General features: G+C 41.4%; 1 protein-coding gene across 1 annotated transcript in view; it reads right to left on the reverse strand.

The window, feature by feature from the left end:
* Positions 1-12,472, reverse strand: part of NEGR1 (neuronal growth regulator 1) — a 557,496-nt gene that overhangs the window by 153,305 nt on the left and 391,719 nt on the right. The window lies entirely within an intron of this gene.

The following is a 12,472-nucleotide window of genomic DNA, read 5'->3' on the forward strand; positions in this document are numbered from 1 at the left end:
TAGGTGTTCATGATCAGGGTTAATTATTTTGCAAACAGCACATATTGGCTAAACTGGACATTATTTTACCCATTGGTTGTATTAGAAGTTACAGGAAACAGAACAAATTGGTACATTGTTGTGACTAATATTCTAATAAGCACAAGTGTCTAATAAAATGTGCAGAACATCAGAGACAGATCTGTGAATTAGCTTTTGGAGGAGAGAGAGAGAGAGTGTGTGCGTGTAGGTAACTTTTGGGAAGTTATTCTTTTTTGGGAAATTATTCTTTGTTGCATTAAAATTAAGTATTTTTAATGAAATCCAAATTGGTGATTTGTAAGTCTTTAATATGAAATATGAATAGAATTGGAAAAATTGGATTTTCATTGGTAAATATTAATATCAATTTCACTTTTCATACCCACACAAAAATATTTCCATTGATGATGAGACACTTACAAATCAGCTAAATAAAAAAAAACAGTTTGACCATTTAAAGTATACTCACTTCAGTATATTCTGACATGATGTTGATAATTTGTATTTTATTTATAAATCTTTAGCTTTTTCAATCTCAGCATTTATGGACATTAAATAATGACTTTCTTACCCCATTGCCTTCCTCTGCATCCCATAATTTTGCACACCTATGAAATTTAAATGCTTAATAAAGTTAAAAATATATATTGATTTTTATCAGTCAAAATTATAAAGAATAAAACTTTAACTTTTCCAAGTCTAAATATAAACAATGATCCTAAAGCAACATACCTAATAGAGTAAGGACAGTGAGAAATGTCGAGACAGTACAAGGCACAGACACTACAGTATAATTTTTCTACAGTAGTTTTAAGGTTACAGATATAATTAAGTTAGCATGACTTGTACAGTATGTTTGATTTCAAAGTAAAATCAGAGCATTATGGATAATATTATGCAAACTGCCATAGCAACAGCAAGGCAGACTTCTAAGACATGCTAATGAGTTAAGCTGTTCTGCAAAAATCTCAACTATTTAAGAAAAATATATAAAATAAAATTCTCACAAGTGATTTTGGGCCCCAGCCTGTTCCTACAAAAAATGCAAACCTCCTACTGACTTCAAGAAAGTGGCAGCAGAATGAAATTCTTAGTGAACCATTATATCAGAAATAAAACTGAAATTTAAATGACAGTGTCTATATAGATTTGTTTTCCTTAATTAACTTCTTAACATTAGGGAACCAAAACATTACACTGGATTTTACTGCGTTAGGAATCATAATAAAAATGGAAAGGCCAATAGGTTGATGAAGTTATCCCCTGGGTATAATATTGTCTATTCACTGTAATTTGCCTTTTAAAATAGTACAAAATGTACATAAGCAACAAATCAGTTTGGAAATTATACATGTAGAAATCAACCAAAACAGTGACAACTAGAGATGATTGAATATTAGTGTAATATTTATGCAAATTCTTGATCAAATGTTTAAATGCATTCACTTTGATTTTGTTTCATGTCCCCTGTGTTTGTTTTCTATGAATATTTAGCAAATCCCCTACTTGTCATGAAGAGGAAATGTTAAGCTTAAATATTCTACTATTTGACAAGAATGAAATCTCAATGACTTAATTGAAAATTAGTTGTATATATCATACAATCAGAGAAAGGAAGCAATACTACATGACTTATGCTACTAATAAACAGCTTCAATTTACTTAGCTTATGTTGTGTTGGTTCCTGATATTGGAAAGCCCAAAAGAGGAGGAGGAGGAAGAGGTTTCACTGAAAAGTACTTACCAACTCCCCTCTCCTAGGAATGGGGAACTATAAGGTCAGTGAAGCAATAATGCCAGTATACATTTGCTGGCTGGAAAGGGAACATTTGTCTGAAGATGGGCTGATATAACACCCCCACCCCTACTCCCCCGCAAAAACACCTATTTTAGGTGTGAGTCACTGTCCCTTGTAGTGGTACTTATATCACTTACAGAGAGAAAGAATAAGTCTCCTCTACAGCCTTAGCTGAAAGGCAACTGGCTTTTTGCTCAAGCTGTAGAAACTCATGCACTGAACTCCAGAGGCTTGAGTCCACCTGTCGGCAGTTACACTAACTCATAATGTTTCCTCGGGCAACCAGTACCAGTAGAACTTCTTTAGAGCACTGTCCAGAAACTAAAGGTTTCTTCTCTTCATCCTGTGGGCAAAAGCCAGGGGAAGGAGCCAGGTAACAGTTCCATTGATTAGCCTTCCCCCACACCCCTCCATATTAAATAGTTCCCAGAATCAGGAGACTAATCCAGTGAAGGAAAGTGTAGTTTGCATCCTTGCTATCACCAGCGAACCTGGCCCTTAGTCAGTAGCTCAAGACCAATAAGAGCATAAATAAATTAACCTTCTATCGTCTTTTCAGTCTAATAGCTCTATTTTCTCTTGGAATGCTATTGGACTCTTACATGGTGAAATGCACATGGTCTAGCAGCTTAAAACAAACTTTATTTTATAGCTTGAGCAGAACTGATGTGTAGTATAATTTTTAAAAGGCAGCTAAAACAAATTCTGTAATGCAAGTCCATTTAAAAGTACATATTTGTTATTCATTAATTTAGGGAACTGACAATTTTACACAAAATTAAAATAAAGTTTGCTTCATAGTTCACATGTCTAATTCTTCATCTTCCCAGCATGACTTCAGAACTTCCAGGGATTCCAGCATTTAACAACTGCTTTTAGTTTTTAAGTACTTCATTTATAAACAAACAATGGTTAGTGAAGCTGCAGTAATATATGTATAACTACAGACCAGCTTTCAGAATACACATTAAAATCTTTTTAATCCAAGATTGTAGTTGTTCTGAAGCAGCTCAAGATTATTATCTGTACATCAGTAGTTGCCTTAGAACATGTAATGGAAATGCTAATAAGATTTACTGGCAAAGTGAAATTGGATTATATCCTATCTGTTTAGCTCAATTTTGGAAATGTATTCCTTGTTTGGAAACTACCATTACTACACTACTAGATGCTAAGACCTCATTGCACTTTTTTTCACTGAACACACACAAAAAAAAATCATGAATTTTATGATCATCATTTTTACAAAGTGCATGAGAGACACATCTATATTAAGGAGAAAAATAATAAATGGAATACACCAGTGCAAAAAACTATTAAAGTTATAATATTTATGGTACAATACCAGACAGCAAACGGCTCTTTATGTCTAGTTGGATGTAACCCAGCCAGGAAACTTCAAATTCAAAAACTAATTTAAACCACATAATTTTCTTGTACATATTTGGATGACTGAGCAGGTACTATACACAGTGAATATCCATATTCAAAAATATGCCTGTTTCCTATGCAGCATAGCTGTTCAGGGTTCACTGCAGCCCTATATGACAGGGCACAGTAAAAGCCTGATTTGTTCAACAACTACCAGATCTGTAGTAAACAGTGTAAACTTTTAATCAACAGGGAAATATTAACTACTACTTTTGCCTATATTTTTATATTAAATTATTCATGAGAATTGTGATACTATATGGTCAAAGATCTCTGTGTGTGGTGTTTTGGAGAAAACACTAACACGGTGTTCAAAAAAGTATGCGAGGAGTATACAGTGATGGAATAAGGACCACTTGAACATTATGTCAATCCAAGGTACTTCAACAGATCAGAAGAGTTTAGAAGGGAAAATGCAAAGCCAAATAGAGGATGCAAAAGCGTGTGTTATTTCTAAAAAAGAGAATAGACCTATTGTATACCTTGTCCCAGAGAAAGCAAGTAAAAATCTTGTGACATAGCAAGCAGGATCCTTGTAAATCTCATATTGAACTATTTGTCTCTGGAGTACTATTTGACATTGTGGCCACAACCACACAGTAAAGACCTGTTGAAGAGCTGAATTAGAACATAAATTATAGCAGCCAAATTAAAATCCCACTAGAACTAGGTAGAAAATTGGCAGAACACATCACGTACCAGGAACACAGCCACAGCAGGATATTAGTGTGGGCAGATGAGCAGAACAGAAATGGAAATACCAGTGAGCCAACAAAAGAGGAATTGCATCAATAAGGTTAATGGAATCAAGCAGCTTCCAATAGCAAAAGTTGAGTACGAAAATTATTGTTCTTTTTCCAACCACAAACCCTTCCTTTACTGATAACTGCAGTATGCAATCTTCCCCACCAAAATATTTCCTTCTATTCCAGCCTATTCTATCCCTTGCTGTGCTACTTAATGCTCATCTGTTTTTTTAAAGATCTAAGTGATGCTAAACCACCTTGAGTTACTCTTTCATGAGATAAGCATCGATTTGTATTAAAGTTCACTATATATCTTGCTAGAGTAGATGGTTGCATTTTCCTGACTACAAAATCAAGGTTTGCACATATACTCTTACCCATCTGGCCACATTTCTACTCACTTTAATTACAGTTACAGAATCAATGCCACTGGGTGACTAGGAGACAGTACACTGTTATGGTTCAGCAAATCTGGAGTAACTTCACTCAAGCCAATGGAGTTACACCCAAATTACTACAGTGTAACCCACATCAGAATCCAATCCAGTAAGTCCAAAGGCACTGGAGTGGTAAATGATAATATAATTTCCATGTCAAAGAATGAAGTGACTGTGATCTTTTTGCCAGTTTGTCTCTCTCCTCTTGTTAATACATCATCTTACTCAAAACAATTCTTTTCATATAGAGGAGGAGGCAATAAAGTTTATTCTGCAATATCAGACAGAACTTGTGGGCACAAGTGACACTACACTGGGATCTATGGGACAGGATTTGGACAGACAATATACCGTACAAGAGTCCTGCGCCATACTATATATGAGAATTTTTCGATAATAGAAAGGATACAAAGAAAAGGAGGGCAGGCTTTTATCTTCTTTTGCTCACTTTTTGAATAAAAGTGGATATTTTATTCAGTGAACATTAAGAACAATTCTACACTGGTGAAGAGTCGGCAAAAATCAACAGAAGGCTTTTACATCTTTAATTTCTATGATTCTTTTATTAAAAACCTTATAGATTTCATTTGCAAACTAATTTAACACACATCTAATATAATTATTTTCACATCAAAATAAGAAATTGGTCTTAATCATAGTGGTAGTCAGTCACTAAGAGCTGAGGAGCCATTATGTCATTAAATGATTGGGCTGAAAGCCACAAACTGTGGAAATGAAAGCTGGACATTCCACTGTGTTGACCATGCAAATGAAACTCTATTCAGGGCTAGCTGACAAACCAGGCTACCCAACTAGATACTAACGCCTACAGATATAATCCATGCAGCCAGGTGTAGCAAACGTCTAAAGCACTGCACACCCAGGATGTTTCTATACATTTCACTTTTTCTGAAAGTGGCATGTTAATAAACAGCCTGAAAAATGCTATTGAGGCACGGAGGTAAATTTCCGGTGCTTCATTAGCATATGGTCACATGATTTGGAGTCCAGAAGAAGTGTCCTGCAGAGATTACGATGCAGCTGTGAGTACTATATCATGCGGGTCTGAGCATTCCCTAAACAACTGCCTAGCTGATTGACTTTATTTGTCAGGCAGGCTTTTGAGCTGTGTAAGGGGAAGACAATATTGGACATCATCCTGTTGCTATTAGCTGGACCCACACATGGTTTAGTTCAGCCTCTGACACTGACGACAGAACAGATACTGTCAGCTGTCCTGTGGTACAGTCGTGACACCTTTGTGACTAACAATGTGACCCTACTGGAACTGTACCAGTGGAATTATGTTATGAATCATAACAGAATGCTGTTGTGAGTAGCTATTTAGCAATGTTCTGAGAGCGTAAAAACACAGTTCAAAACTTGGCACTACTTGTCAGGCAAGTGATCAGCCATTCACACATTTCCTGTAGGGAACGTACTACGAAAGGTCATGTGCAAAGCCTACTCTGGTTTCTGGCTGGAACCACTCATACTCCTACCTACAGAGTGCCATGACAGACATGTAAGAGTATTTCACAATCTAGACCCCAGTGGTTAAGTGGCTCTTCAGTTGTGCCCTCCCACGAACACAGGTGGAGTGTACAATCACTGTGTAAACCCCTTCATGGCTGCTGAGACAGTCAACGAGAAGGCCTCTCTTTATGAAAATGGGAAAGGGATGTTCTCCCAGCCATCTAGGTGTGTGGGACATGCTTTTGTAATATACTTTTATAGAGTTCTTGCTCCACAGAAGGTTTCACTATCAGCAGGTGGAGTTACTCTACATTCAATGCTAGAGTCCTATGCTTTCAGATTGGAAAATACGTAAAGTTAAATCCATAAGGAAGGGGGTGTTGTAAAATGCTGTCTAAGCACAGGTCTTTGAATCCTATGGACCTCAAGCAACTTTCCTCAGGGAAGTGGAATGTTTAACACACTTTCACAGTGTGTGCTGTGTCCCTAGCTAGCAGTCTGTTCAGAGACAGGCTAACACTCAATTACTGCTACCAGTTACTGCTTTAGCTCAAAGATTTGTGCTTTGTACATGTACATCCTGGGACCAAGCCCCACTGTCAACTGAGGCCAGAGGTGTTATAGGGAATATCTAGGATTTCAGGGAACAGTCAATGTCTGTGCTTTCTGCACTCCATGGACATCACACAATGAACAGATCATAGGTTAGGCCTATATAATCAATCAGAGCCTGATGGAAGGCATCTCATACCTTGTGAAGTATATTTTACTTTTGGAGTGACAACTAGATTTATGAAAAGCCAGATGCTCAGCCCTAGCTCAGACTTGCCACAAAAGCTGTGTCTACACGTGCACGCTACTTCGAAGTAGCGGCACTAACTTCGAAATAGCGCCTGTCGCGGCTACACGCGTCGGGCGCTATTTTGAAGTTAACTTCGACGTTAGGCGGCGAGACGTCGAAGTCGCTAACCTCATGAGGGGATCGGAATAGCGCCCTACTTCGACGTTCAACGTCGAAGTAGGGACCGTGTAGACGATCCGCATCCCGCAATGTCGAAATTGCCGGGTCCTCCATGGCGGCCATCAGCTGGGGGGTTGAGAGATGCTCTCTCTCCAGCCCCTGCGGGGCTCTATGGTCACCGTGGGCAGCAGCCCTTAGCCCAGGGCTTCTGGCTGCTGCTGCGGCAGCTGGGGATCCATGCTGCAGGCACAGGGTCTGCAACCAGTCGTCGGCTCTGTGGATCTTGTGTTGTTTAGTGCAACTGTGTCTGGGAGGGGCCCTTTAAGGGAGCGGCTTGCTGTTGAGTCCGCCCTGTGACCCTGTCTGCAGCTGTGCCTGGCACCCTTATTTCGATGTGTGCTACTTTGGCGTGTAGATGTACCCTCGCAGTGCCTATTTCGATGTGGTGCCGCGCAACGTCGAAGTTGAACATCGACGTTACCAGCCCTGGAGGACGTGTAGATGTTATTCATCAAAATAGCCTATTTCGATGTTGCTACATCGAAATAAGCTATTTCGATGTTGGCTTCACGTGTAGACGTAGCCAAAGAGAACAGAAGGCTGCTGTAAGGTGGATATTGGAGATTGCTCTCTGTATTGGAATACCTCAGCGGTGTAAAGTTGCATAGCCCTCCCCCTGCCACATATGGGGAATTCAGGAGCTGACCCAGGCACAGAGAGAAGACAAAATAGACAACTACAACCATGGACTTAGAGGATTTTGTACTCTGATGACCTTGGGCTGCTGGAACAATCCCTTATGCTATAGTTAGCATGATCCCCAGGCAACCCCAGCAGCAGACTCCAACTCAGCACAGCTGAAAATTAAAGGCTTAGTTTTTCAGCACTATCTACCCAACTGTAATTTTACATTGCAAATTCAAAGTGAATGAAACATACATAGTAGTGTGATCACTACAGGGTGCTTATAATTTTCTAATGTGAGTTTTATCTTGTAACATTCCTGAATACGTCATTCTTCTGCAAAGAAGTGTGTGTGGTATGGGACAGATGCTGGGAAGTATTTCTGCATTTAGTTCAGCTGGTTAGTAGGCAAGTTACATACTAAGACAGACAATAGCATAGAAAAATTAGCTGTCTTTTACCTATTTTTCATCTGCACAAGCTGTTTCCTCTTGTATCTGAATCCTAGTTTTGCCATTTCTTCAGAAATTGTTATCGAAGGCATAAAATACTCAGCATGGACCCTATGCAGACCTGAGAAACCTATAGCAAATTTAACTGTAGTCAAGCTCTGAAGGTTCACTTTCCCCTTTAAAAAAAGTTTTCTTTCATCAAACATACACTCAGTTCTTGTGAGTGGGGAAATATTGTCTTTTATATGTGCTTTAGGGGAGTGACTAGTTTTTCCAGATCACTGTGGGGGGCTCAAGAAATCCCTTGATGTTGAACCAAGCCCTAATTGGTGCTGTCTCCACATGATGGAATGGTTGCACTTGGGGGCCCTCCTCCAGGATCCTGGGTGAGTACCCCTTGCAAGCACATCTTGAGCAAATCACTGATTTTGGAAAACTAACAGTAAACATAAGCAAACACCCCAGAGTACATTAGGCAGCATCCTTTGGTTCCCTAATCCAGATCTCTCTCTTCTGCCAATATCTGTAATCCAGCATGATTTTATTTAGCTGGATGACCACTTTTCATGGGTGTGGCAAAGTCTCCCACGGTCCCATAAAGTTTGTTTATAGCCACCAGTACTGGATCTCTGTCTTCTGTCCTATTATTTAGCTGTCATTTACGCCTAAATGTATTCTAAGAGCCAAGGAAACAGTGGAAGTGTTGGTTATATGCTAGACAATATTGGCCTTGTGTGGTCTGACAAATTCTCTCATTCAGCACCATTCAGGTCCTGAGGGTGCTGAATTAGAGAAGTTCAACCTGTAGTTTTAGTATCTACTCTGCAGCTACTGTCATCAGGAGTAGCATCTTCTGTTTCTCGTATTCATCAGGTCTCCAGCATCTCCAAAATGCTATAAGAAAAAAAATGTATACTTTTTTTTCTTTTCTATCTATAGCATTAACAGAGAGGTCATCACTGTAATATTTCAGTGCTATCAATTTTTTCCTCCATTATCACCAACATCTCAAAGAAACTAATACCCATAAATACTCAGGCACATGGTCAATTCTATTCCTGAGAGTAGAGACGTTGATTTCAAGTTACCCAAATGCATAAAAGTTTGCATGTTTGGGCTCTAGCTATATTATTCAATTCCATAAAAATCTTGAGGAATAAAGGGACTTTGAAGTGCCTGGGGTACTTCAAAGTACCAGCGGGTGAGCCGCGGCTAGACGCAAGCCGGCACTTCTAAGTTTAAAACTTCGAAGTTGCCGCAGGGGGGAATTTGCTTAACGAAGTACTGCATATGCAGCGCAGCACTTCATTATTAAACTCCCAACACCCTACTTACCATCCTCCCTTTGAAGTAGGGAGGTGTAGCAAGTCCCGTGACGCCCAGCCCCTTGGTCTAGGGCGGGCAGCAACAAAAGAGGGGGTTAGGGCACCAGCCCGCACTCAGTTCGGGCAGTCACCGCTACCCCCGTACAGGCCCCAGCCCTCCGTCCAGGGCGGGGCAGCAGTTCACAAGAGTTATATAGTTCTGGGCCCAGCCCTCAGTCCAGGGCGGGGCAGCAGTTCACAAGAGTTATATAGTTCTGGGCCCAGCCCTCAGTCCAGGGCGGGGCAGCAGTTCACAAGGATAAACACCGGCCCAGCCCTCAGTTTGGGGCAAGGCAGTAACACAAGGGTAACCACCGGCCCAGCCCTCAGTTTGGGGCGGGGCAGCAACACAAGGGAAAACACCAGCCCAGCCCTCAGTTTGGGGCGGGGCAGCAACACAAGGGTCTACAGACAGGCTCAGCGGGGGCTGGCCCTGTCAGGGAGGGGGGTAGGGGGTCGCAGGCCCTCCCACTCCACTGCGGCCCGGCCCGGGGCCCTGGGGGTCGCTCACATGCAACCCCGGCAGTGGGGATCCAGACCGCAACACACTGCCATTGGTTCGTGAGCGACGTTCCCCGGGCCACTTCCTACCTCACCCTCTGCTGGCGGCAGGTCCCAGTCCATCTGGTCGGGGGGTCCTCCTAGGTCGGTCTCCCCGGGGTCATCCACCTGTGGGGGCTCCGGCCAATCGTCCATGACCACGTCGTTAGGGTAGTCAGGCGGTGGCAATACAGGAGATGCAGGGCGGTCCTGGGTCTGAGTGTTGTAGGGATCCGCCGGGGCTCTGGGGCAGCTTGCTCCCGGGGCCTCTTCCACGGCAGGGGGTCTCCACCGGCGGGAAGGTCCTGGTAGGTCCGGGAAGTCCAGGTAGTCTCCTTGGGGCATACGGACCCGGGGTTGCGTGGAGCCTCTGGGGGCCTGCTCCTCCGGCCTGGCCGGGCAGCTGCAGGCCCTCTCCCTTTGGCCCCGGGGAGCTCGTGCAGGCACGTCCTCCCTGCCCGGAGGCCCAGCCCTGAATGGTTCCTGAGTCCCGCCTTTGGCTCTTCTAGCCCTTGGCCCTGCCCTCTGAGGGGCGGGCCTCTGGCCTCCTGACTCCGGCCCCGCCCACCAGGGCCTCTGCATAGCTTCCCCGGCCTCCGGGTCTGCAGGAGGCCATACTGACCCACTACAGGAGGTAGTGTAGACAAGCCCTTTGTGACACAGGCTGCATGAAAGTCATTCCCCAAAGTAAGGGCCTCATTATGCAAATCTTTATTCACATGATGTCAATAAGACTACGATAATGTTAAAGGATCAGTTTTGTAAGGATTTGCAATGGTATTGTATAACAGTATATTATCACAAATAAAAAGAAAAATGCTGTACACTTGCAAGTTGTCTAAAGCCGTTATAATTATCAACAAAAAAACACCACTACCTTTAGATTTTTAAAACAATTTTTAATTCCCAAAGTCTGTGGTGCATTTAGCAAAATGTTCCTGGAAAGAAGGGACACGGGAAGCACTACCTACAGCGTGACAGACTCTGTTATCTTCCTTGAAACAGTTTTGCTTATATTATAGTTTGTAAATGTAGTTTAAACCTGGTCTGAAACATTTCTATGTATTTCAACCCTGGATATCTCTGAAGAAGAGAAATTGCCAATTATAGTGAATTGTGCAAAACCCTCTGGTGATTTAGGAGTATGAAAAAAAACCTGCTAAAATACTGATTCTGCCTTCCTTATGCTCTGAAGTCACTGTGAGTGCTATTCCATGTGATTAAGTGAGGCAGAATCTTGCCTGTAATGATGAGAATAAAACAAATCAAGTAAGCCTCCACAGGTACTGGCAACAGCATTGATCTACTACATCCCAGCACATAATGGCCTACAGTCATACCTTTTCATAAAGTAAACAAGGTCAGGCTTGGTCAGTGTTCAGATAGGATATCTCCAAGGAAAAACCCAAATAATGTGTTTAATTGTGTAAGCAGTTCTGCCAGCCATACTCTTCTCTCTGAATCATTACAGAACTAATTTCATAGCATGATGCTAAGGGCACTGCGCTGTTAGAGACACTAACTTTTGAAGGAAACACAAAACCAAAGTCCTCGCACGTTGTAATTATTTAAGCTCCCAAAGCAATTTTCAAGAGAAGAACAGTGTTAATTCTGGTGATCTGGCCAAATTACAATCTGCGTAATTGCATTCAGCCTACCTAAAATTTCCCTTGCAGTTCTCATCTCCCCCTCTTAAAGTTATGTAGCTTTACTGGCACATAATTATTGCAATATTTCAAATCAGAAGAGTAGAGTAGCTACTCTAAGATGACAGGACAGAGCTCTTCTGTCAGCTTAATTATTCCAGACCTCACAAACAGCAGCTTCTCTGTCAGCAGGAAAAGCTCTCCCCCGACATACTGCTATCCATACTGGTACTTAAATCCATCTGAATTGTCTTTCTCAAGGGGGTGGTTAAATCACATCCCTGAACAGCATTATTTATGTCGACTTAAACTGTAGAGTACCTTAATCTGAAAGCATTCCATTGACAAAAAAGCCCACATAAAGACAGACTTGGTAGACTATAACATAAACAGCCAGTCTTATGCATTTCTGTTGAGATCAGACCTCTCCACTAAGATGTTAATGAAATAATTGCACCCTAGCAGAGCTTTTTATGTATGTGTACTGGGGTTATAGCATAAGAAGTTCTGCTATTTCATATACTTCCATTGAGACAGTCTTTTACATTTCCACTGAAATAGATCACTCTAAAGTGGTCTCTTCTTCCTACATTACTATACAAACTACATAAAATTAAACCACAAAATACTGTAGCAAAGGAACTCTGAGAAAAAAATATAGTGCTCAGATACAGGGATTCCAGTCTCAATAGTAATAATGAGCATTACGTAGTTCAATCTCCACCTTGAAAAATACATCACCTTCCCTCCCCTCTACCACCAAGGATCTGACATTTACACAAAAGCAAGAAATATGAAATTTCAACTGTTACCAACCTCCATTTTGCAGAAGGGTTGGACGATACATTGAACCTTTCAACCTTTATTTCGTAATGTCTCCCTTTTGTGAAGCTAACACAGACATTGATTGCTCACA

This window comes from Carettochelys insculpta, chromosome 9, assembly GCF_033958435.1.
Source record: "Carettochelys insculpta isolate YL-2023 chromosome 9, ASM3395843v1, whole genome shotgun sequence".
Lineage (NCBI taxonomy): Eukaryota > Metazoa > Chordata > Testudines > Carettochelyidae > Carettochelys > Carettochelys insculpta.